Source organism: Eptesicus fuscus, chromosome 20, assembly GCF_027574615.1.
Source record: "Eptesicus fuscus isolate TK198812 chromosome 20, DD_ASM_mEF_20220401, whole genome shotgun sequence".
Classification (NCBI taxonomy): Eukaryota; Metazoa; Chordata; class Mammalia; order Chiroptera; family Vespertilionidae; genus Eptesicus; species Eptesicus fuscus.
The window spans coordinates 17,631,790-17,641,441 of NC_072492.1; the positions used below are offsets into that span (position 1 = coordinate 17,631,790).

The following is a 9,652-nucleotide window of genomic DNA, read 5'->3' on the forward strand; positions in this document are numbered from 1 at the left end:
GTTCATAAAGGAAACACATGACAGATGCTTGATTCTTTACCTTTATTTCCAATTTTTTAAAATAATGAGTTGGTTTACTTGTACCCTTGAATGGTAACCAATGAGGTTTTCTTTTGTTTTGAATTGTTTTTAGTATAATGATAAATTCAGGGATTTAAATATACTCGTGTATTTTGCTCCACTGCAGTTATAATCTTTATTGATGTTCAAATTGTCCCATCTTTGGCCGATGGGAGCCTCTTCGTGTTGCCTTTTGATGCCTTTTGCCATCAGTCTAGTTGGTCTTTGGTAGTTTTGCTGCTTTCTTGTTTGATAAGATGTTCAAGGCTTATCTTGTGTATTTCCTGTCCTGGAAATAAAATTAGACGTTTCTCCAAAGAGCCTTGGTTCCTTTTAGTGAAAAATGGCATTTAGAGACTTCAATCAGGATATTAGGCATTTATTTCTTTTGCGTTGATCATGGTTTATATGCCTCTTCAGTCAAAAAAGCTAGAAAATATATATAACTACTCATGATGTAGTTTAAATATACATTTAATATTTTCAACAAGATTTTTACTTAATCTCATAGATCTCACTTTCTCAAAAAAGAACCCTTCTTCTCAATAATACAATTTTGGTTACTCATACAGTAGCATCCTGGAATTTGTCATTAATTTGCATGTCATCTGTGCCCAGAGACCATGCCAATCATCTCTGTGCCATTCTAAATTTAGTATATGTGCTGCCCAAGTGAGAATAAACTTTATAATCTTTACCAATCTGAAAGGTGAAAAAAAAATGTATCTCATTCTAGTTGTATTTTGCATTTTTTTGGTAATTAATGAGGCTGAGGGTGTGTCTTTTTATTATAGGCAAGTCCTTTATTAAGCTTTCCCCCAAAAAATTGTTGGTATTCTCCACAACAGCATTTCCCAAACTTCAGTCATCTTCACAGTATGTTTTTTCCTAATTAACAAATCACCCATGCTATTTTTTACTGAATATATTTTTAGTTACTGAGCCCTCCTAAGCAGTCATATACGAGCCTAATAAACATTAATAGAGCCCTGGCTGGGTGGCTCAGTTGGTTGGAGCATTGTCCCATGCACCAAAAGGTGGTGGGTTCGATTCCAGATTAGGGCACATACCTAGATTTCGGGTTTAATCCCCAGTCAGGGCGCATACAGGAGGCAACTGATTGATGTTTCTCTCTCACATATATGTTTCTCTCTCTCTAAAATCAATAAACATATCCTCCAGTAAGGATAAAACATTAATTAATTAAAAATATTAATAGATTTGGTGTCTAGTTATATACTTTCTGCTGGAAACCAAGATCAACAGTAATTAATATAAATGTGAGAAGTCCGTCAGAAGGCTGACCTGGGCTCCTTTGATATTCACAGGGTGAATATTTGCATTTTATTACCTACTGCTGACTCAATGGCCTAAAGCAAACTCCCCCCTAACCTGATAATCTTTTTTTAAAAAAAATATATTTTATTGATTTTTACAGAGAGGAAGGGAGAGGGATAGAGAGTTAGAAAACATCTATGGGAAACATCAATCAGCTGCCTCCTGCACACCTCCCACTGGGGATGTGCCCGCAACCAAGGTACATGCCCTTGACCGGAATCGAACCCGGGACCATTCAGTCCGCAGGCCGAGGCTCTATCCACTGAGCCAAACCAGTCAGGGCTAACCTGATAATCTTGTTGTTTACTAAACATTACCATTGATATGTCTGTTTGCATTCCTAAACGTCAATTGTGTATTCTAGTAAATAAAAGCAGCTGGGAACGGGAGACTCCGGGGAACTTAACTACTACAGTTCAGTTTTCCCTGGCTTCCCCCCACAACTCCAAATTAATATTTCTTGTCTTGTGTGTCAATTTGCGCGTCAGCTCTTTCTCCAAGCCTTTGAACCCGAAAGCCACGCTGGCCGTGGCTTTTCACAACTCCCCTAGTACACATTAGCATACATATATTACTCTTAAAATTAAAACACGGGTATCACCTGAAATCACGTCATGTACTTCCCACCTGTGGGGTGAGCACCACGCTGTGGGAATCACCGCCCTACCGGCTTTGGCACTGTCACCGAAGGGAATGAGAGATGCCAGTCATTGCCCCATGTCAACATATCTTTCATGAGGAAGACTCCACTCTGAGGAAACCAGACCAAATACCTGCCCTCACGTGGTGCTAGGGCAGCTGCACAATCACAACAACGTGCTTTTACCACTTGATGGGGAGAGCAGGACCTGGGCCTAGATTTGCAAAGCTGCTGTGAGCCAGCTGGGGATCGTCAGGAAACCACATCGCCACGCTAGCCCTTGGTTTCCTCATCCATAAAATGGGGAAGTTGGCGTGAATGATTTGAAGTCCCTTCCCAGTTTAAAGACAAAGTGTGTAACCCTTCCATCTTCAGGCAGAATTCCTAGTTTACAGCCATTCCTGTTCTCCCGTCTGAGTTCCCAGCTCAGGACTGGTGGGGGGTGGTCCCAGTCCATGCCAGCAAGCCTCTCTCTGGTGTCACTGACAGAGGACTCAAGCCCAAGCTGCTAACCAGCCCCCAAGTGGAGCTGAAGAGTTGAGACCCGGTGTCCAGATCATGGGAACTGAGGGCAGGGCAGGGCAGGCTGTGTGATCCTCACAAGAGGGGTTGCCTCAGGTAAACTCGGGCAGCCCTGGGCAGGGCCAGAGCCCAGCAGAAAGGGCACTGCAAAGGCCAGGAGAGGCAATTCACTGAGCCCCAAAGCCCAGGCCATGCCCTGCTTCCAGCACAGGGTCCAGATAGGTGAGAACTAGGAGTGTGGATGAGTGTGTGTGGGTGAGTGTGGGTGTGAGTGTAGGTGTGTGTGTGTGTGTGTGTGTGTGTGTGAGTGTATGTGGGTGTGTGTGTAGGTATGTGTGGGGGTGTGCTCTAGAGAAACAGAACGCAGTGCTTATGAACCAGAGAGCCAGAGAGCCCAAGCTTAACTATCACCCTTGCCCCTTATTGGTTATGTGGCCTTGGACAAGTCACTTAAAGACGCGTGCTTCAGTTTCCTCATCTGTAAAATAAGGATTATAGCACGGCCATCTTCGTAAGATGGTGATAAGGATTGAGAGGGTTAACACAGGGGAAACAGAGTGGTCCTGAGCATCAGGTCATGTGTGTCTAAGAGAGGAAGAAGGAAAGGAGGAAAGGAAAAAGGCAGCAGGTTAATCAGAGCTGCTTCCCCAGCGGGGTGGGTGACAGGGGTGGGGAGAAAGTGGAATGCAGAAGTGAGCTTTTCTCAGAGCAAAGGCTGAAAAGAAACCCCCAACACAAACAAACAAACAAATAAAACTGCCTAGAGGCATTTTGTTTCTCAGACAGGGCCCAAACTGCGGCCCTGGCCTCACCAAGCAAGCTGAGTTTTCAGTGATCAATCCCAGTTACTCATTGTAACTTCTTAGGGTCCCTTCCCTAGTAAAACCAACAAGGGGACGCCCAAACCAAGTCAAACGAGTCCTAGGATTGACTCAGGCAGTCCCCGGGTTACGTGGGAGATCCCTTCCTACAGCGCGACGTAGCGCGATTTCCGCTGTAAGTCAGAACCACTTACGTAAGCACCTACGTCACTCACATGGAGCACATACACAGCAGTGATGAAGTGAAACAGTAAAAAAATACTTAAAAGAAAGATAACAATTCCTGACCTTTACTTGGTAAATAAATACTAAAAAACATAAAGCACATACATACATACGTCGAAATGACGGAACTTTTTTTTTTTTTTTTAATAAATAAATGGGAGATGGCGACGTAACCACGAAACGACGTAGGTCGAGTCCGACATAACCCGAGGACTAAGAAAAGCAGCACATTGTTGGGTGGCACGTGTGCCTCCCGCCATCTGTTTGAAGGAGCTCAGTCACCAGCGCTGGTGTCCTCCACGGGGACGACGTGCGGCTCAGAGGGGTGCACGTTGCAGGGACAGCGGGGTTATGCTGGGTTGTGTCACCTAGAAAACAATAGGCACATGTGCCAAGCATGCCGTTGGCTCGGACAGTTATGTGAGCAGAGAGACCCATAAATTGCTCTGGACTGTGGGTCAGGTAACCTGCTCAGGGTCCCCAGTGGTCAGTGCTGGGGCCTCGCAGGCATCCCAAGATCAACCGGTGCTTGTGACCTTGGCATTGATAATCCCTTCCAGATGCCACTAAACCCCAGGGTCCTTACGATTTGATTAAATTTCGTTTTAAGTCCTAGCTCTAAACATTATTTCTCTCTTTGTCTTTGTCTCTCTATATATACTGTATTTTTCTGTGATAAGACGCAATTTTTTTTTCTTCCTAAAATTGTTAGACTGAAAATCGAGGGGCGTGTCAGCCAAGGAGGGAGCCGAGTGGTGGGGAGCTGCCCATACCTTGTCAAACAGGCGTCCTCCCATCACAAACCTTATTGTTATTGACGTCAGCTGGTGCCATAATTTGGAGGTGGAGAGTGCGCAGATGCAACAGGGGTCAGAGCGTTCTGAGCCCATAAAGATGCAAAAAAATAAAAAGATAAATACCGGTAAGTGATTGTCTTACTCTGCAAAATTCAAACTGAATGTAATCAGCTATGCAAAAGAGCATGGAAACAGAGCTGCAGAGAGACAATTTGGAACTCCTCCCACTGAGGGTATGATCAGACAGTGGAGAAAACAGGAAGAACAACTCCTTAAGATGCCAAAAAAGAAGAAGGCCTTAACCCTTTGCACTCGCTTGCTTTTTTCTCGATTCCTTTATTCTAATGCTAACCGTGTCGAGTTACACTCGACATCCGAGTGCAAAAGGTTAAGAGGAAAACCAGCAAAATGTTTAAAATATTGATTTCTTAATTTGGGGTTGGAAAAGTGGGGGGGGCGAGTTATACATGGAAAAGTACAGTAGGTATATATAGAGTGCCCCCCAAATGTATACACCCACTTTGAATAATTATAAAGGCAGAAATTAAAATACATTTCATTTTCAAAATGGAGCTATCAGCTGTTCAAGTGTGTATTAGTATGCATTTTGGGGGGGACACCCTGTATATGTACCCCTCAGAGACCTAGCCTTTTTCCCCCCGGGTAATCAGTAACCCTGGGGGCATCAGAAGACAATGGCCCAGACCTGACCAATGGCTGTGTGGTCAGGACCTGCCACACTAAAGATACCGTCTTGGCCTAAGTTACGTTTCAGCTCTGGAGCCCTCAGGTGAAATGACCCCCTGCCTATGAACGGAGGGACTCCCGAAAACCCTCAGAGATGTCCCCAAGACCTGAAGAAATAATCCATCGCCGTACCTCACCTCTGACCAGTCAGCTCTAGCACAACCATGAACCCCTAGCCCACAGGGTCTTGTGATTTTGCCCTATATTGTCTGTAACCTACTGCCATCAGGGAATCTTTAGAGCATTAGCTCCCCACCTCTGGATTGGCCAATACAACGTTAAACTATTCTTTTTTCTATGCTGCAAACTCCTGCTCGGGCATTTCTTTGGACCGGTGCATGCAGGCAGCCGCAAGGAAAAAGACTTGGGTCCAGGTAACAATGTGGGGTGTTCTCCGGCCCCCACCTAGCAGCTGCCCAGACCCATTCGGGTGGAGGCAGGAGCTGGGGCAACTCCTTGTGACCGGGTGCTGTCCACCTACAGCCCTTCTCGTTTGCAGCGGGAGACACGACAAAGTTCAGGATGTCATCTTTGGTTTTGTTTGGAGATGGCTACTGGTGAGTAACCTCGAGAGTGGTGACTCTAAGAAACCACTCCCCCTCCCCCCAACCCCCTCCCATCCCCCCAAAAGAGAGGCCAATTCCGCGTGCATTTCAGCAGGCCGTGAGGAAGCCTGCCTCAGCCTAACTCCAAGGTACCAGTTTGCCTCATCTCGACCAGATGGAGCGACGCTCCTAGTCACCCCCTCTGAGGGGCTAATACTCAGGGTTCGAGGTGTTGCAGGACATTTGGGCCACCCAACCCTCCCTACCGTCTTGTTTGTTGTGTCTGACTTGTCACCAGCTAGACTTTAAGAAGATATAAGGTTTGAAAACGCACTTTTCAAAAGAATCAAGGATAGTTGTTTTGTCCTAAAGAGGTTGATAAACTCTGAATGGATAGAGAGGGATAAAACTAAGACACTGTAGGTCTGTAGAAAGTAAGTGTGAGAAAGAAAAGAGTGTCATGGGGAACCTTATTTCTAACTGGGTCCCCCAACGCAGGTCCCTGGGGGTGCAGCTTACAAAACGGGGCCAGTAACCTTGTTCAACTGTGAACCAATGCAGAGAAAGAGAATGCTGTTCCTTTGCCCGGGGGCATGGCCACACTATAACTTAGAAGCAGGCAAACCCTGGCCAGAAAATGGGTCCTTGCGTTTCACTACCATCAGCAACTTGAGTTATTTTGTAAGAGAGAAGAGAAATGGGGCGAAATCCCCTATGTAGGAGCATTTGTGCTTTTATGTCAGAATAAGGCTGTTCAAATGAAATGCGAGATCACACAGCAGACAGGTAAGCAGATTAGCCGAGTCTCAGGAGAATGAGGGTGACTCATGCTTAGGCCAGCTTGGTGCCCCTGTGGCTGCACCATTCCACCGTATGGCCCGGATGCAGCCGCAGTCTCGCCCCCACAACCTCCAGCTGGAGCGGGCCTCTACCGAAACCTGGGAATGGCCTCCCCCTCCCACACCCAAAAGGGTATTAATTTGGTCAGGAGATTCCTTCAATCTGGGCAGGGCAATTCCCATTGAGACAAGTGCCAATAGGAGGATTTGGTGTCCATGACAACGGGCAGGGATGGTGTGGGTGTACACCCCTTTACAACATCTGACCTCTGTAATTGGAAGAATACTATGTCTGCCTAAACGGAGGACCCGAGAAAGGTGGAGAGTCCCTTTCATTTCATCTTTACCTCCCATAACCCTGACTGGATAGACATCCAACATTTGTTGAAACCTTCCTCATGGCGGAGGAACAAAGGGTTGTCCTAGAGAAGGTAAGAGAAGCTAATCACCTTCACAATGAGTCACCCCAGAACCTGGAGCCGCCAGAGGCCTCGATGGCCGTTCCCACTACCAATCTACGATGGCATGTTAATAATGGGGACCTGGCCAAACTTGAGCATTACCAAGAATGGGTCCTAGTAGGATGAAGGAAGGGAGTGTCCATGACGTGTCCAACAGAGGAGTGTCAATGAAGTCCATCAGCTAAAGCACCGACCAGCAGAGAGTACTTCGGAATTCTTAGAATGGATCCTGGAGGCCTATCGCCAACATACTGATGTGGACCAGAGGCCTCTGATAATTGAAAGGTTGTGAGCATGACTTTCATGACACAAAGTGCCCCTGACATTCAAAGAAAGCTTCAGAGGGTGCAGGGTGCCTTGGAATGCCTATGGCACCGTTAGTAGAAGTTGCTTTTAAGGTCTTTCATAGCTGAGGCCAGGCCTCAGAAAAACAGGGGGACAAGGGGAATGGAACAGCAGGCCAGTCTGCTGGCTGCTGTGCTGACCTCTGGAGACAGCGGACAAGGGAAGGCCCCCAGGAATATGGGCTTAGCACCTAGAGGTCAGGAAGGTGCCCCCACTGCAGACAAGAGGCCCACTGGCCAGGAAGTGCCCAAACCTAGACCAGGACAGGATGGGAGCGGGCAAAGGGCATTGCCAATGCCTCAACTCTCCGAGAGAGACCAGGAGTGATGGGGTCCGGGGCTCTGTTCAACCCAGGGGGCTCCTTTACCATCACCCACAGGGAAACCCCAGTCACTCTAACAGTAGGAAAGAAATTGACTTTTTAATCGACACTGGAGCCACACATTCTGTGCCAAATACTAGACTGCCTAAGCTCCCCTCTGAAGAAATGCTTGTGACCGGAGGGTCAGGGGAGTCACTGCAGGAGCCATTCCTTCAGCCATTGGACTGACAAAAGGGAAAAACCAACCTTAAGCGTAGCTGCTTCTATGTGCCCGAATGCCCGGTGCCACTTTTAGGGTGGGACTTACTAACTAAAAGGAATGCCAAAATAACTTTGGCCCCTGGCCATAGGGACATTAAGGAGCCTTCGGATGAAGCTGGTGCCTGGTAGGCAGTTTTACTGACCTCCGCTGAGAGAAATTCCGGCCGAGATCCCTAAGGAGATCCCAAAAGAAGTAACTCCGGAAGTATGGGCAAAGCGCAGACCTGGAAAGGCAAAACCACCACCCCAATCCGAATACGATTGCGGGCTGGAGCATCGTGCCGTATCTAAAGCAGCACCCTCCAAACGAACAAGCTAAGGAGGGGATCCAAGCCTGGGTGGCAGCACCCTGAGAGGACCAGCTTCTTCGGCCTCGTCATCGCTGTGTCACACGCCCATCTTAGCCGTGCAGAAACCAGGCACGAGTGAACCCCGAACTTGCAGGCAGGCCTTGAAGCAAACAGTGGAAGGCACCCACCTGTGGTCCCCAACCCCTACACCTTGCTGACCACCTTGTTTAGGGAGTTCTGTTGATTTATGTGTTGGGTTTAAAAGATGCCGCCTGCTTTTGCATTCCTCTGAGACCTGAGTGTCAGGAACTGTTTGCATTTGAATGGGAGGACCCAAAGTTAAACAATAGTACTGCTGGACTGTTCTCCTCTGGGGGTTCAAAAAGCTCCTTACCCCGTTTGGAGCTGCTTTAGCCAGAGTTTTAAGGGAACTTCAGCGGGAGCACTGCTCCAATATGCTGATGCCATTCTCAGCCACTCTCGCAAAGAGGCGTCGTACAAAAATACCATTCTAACCTTGAACTTCCTGGCTTAACGGGGATAGAATGTTTCCCAAAAGAAAGCCCAAATATCCAAGCCCTCTGTGAAATGTTTGGGATTTGAATTATTTTAGGGACAAAGAAACTTGCTCCCAGACAGGAGGGAAGCCCTGGCTAGGGTGGCCATGCCCACCACCCGCAGACAGTTAAGGGGATTCCTAGGAAAGGCTGGCTTTTGTAGGATCTGGATTCCAAACTTTGGCTTGATCAGAAAAACATTACATGAGGCACTGAAAGGAACAGGTTAAGAGCCTTTGATATGGACTGGGGAATGATGAAAGGCCTTCCAGACTCTTAAGGAAAATTTATTGAGGGCCCAGCCCTAGGCCTCCCGGACTTAAGAAAGTCATTTGTACATGAAAGACAAGGATACAACTGATAAAGAAATTCAGTGAAATTGCAAGATACAAAATAAATATCCAGAAATCAGTTGCATTTTTATATACCAATAATGAACTATCAGAAAGGAAAACCAAGAAAGCAAACCCATTTACAATTGCATCAAAAAATAAAATACCTAGGATTAGATTTCACCCAGGATGTAAAAAACCTGTACTCAAAAAATTATAAGACACTAAAAAAGAAACTGAAGAAGATACAAATAAGTGGAAGTATGTACCATGTTCATGGATAAGAAGAATTAACATTATTAAAATGTGTGTTACATACAAAGCAATCTATAGATTCAACGCAATTCCTATCAAGATACCAAAGGCATATTTTACAGAACTAGAACAAATACTCCAAAAATTCATATGAAGCCACAAAAGACCCTGAATGGCCACAACAATCTTGAGAAAGAAGAACAAAGTTGAAGAAATCACACTCCCTTATAGCAAACTATACTACAAGGCCATAGTAATCAAAATAGCATGGTACTGGCATAAAAACAGACATACA

The 9,652-nt window shown here is 46.3% G+C and overlaps 1 non-coding gene across 1 annotated transcript; it reads right to left on the reverse strand.

The window, feature by feature from the left end:
* Nucleotides 1-633: 633 nt before the first annotated feature.
* Nucleotides 634-740, reverse strand: LOC114233871 (U6 spliceosomal RNA). Its single transcript, XR_003620060.2, has one exon. It is a non-coding gene; the product is annotated as a U6 spliceosomal RNA (small nuclear RNA).
* Nucleotides 741-9,652: the final 8,912 nt, after the last annotated feature.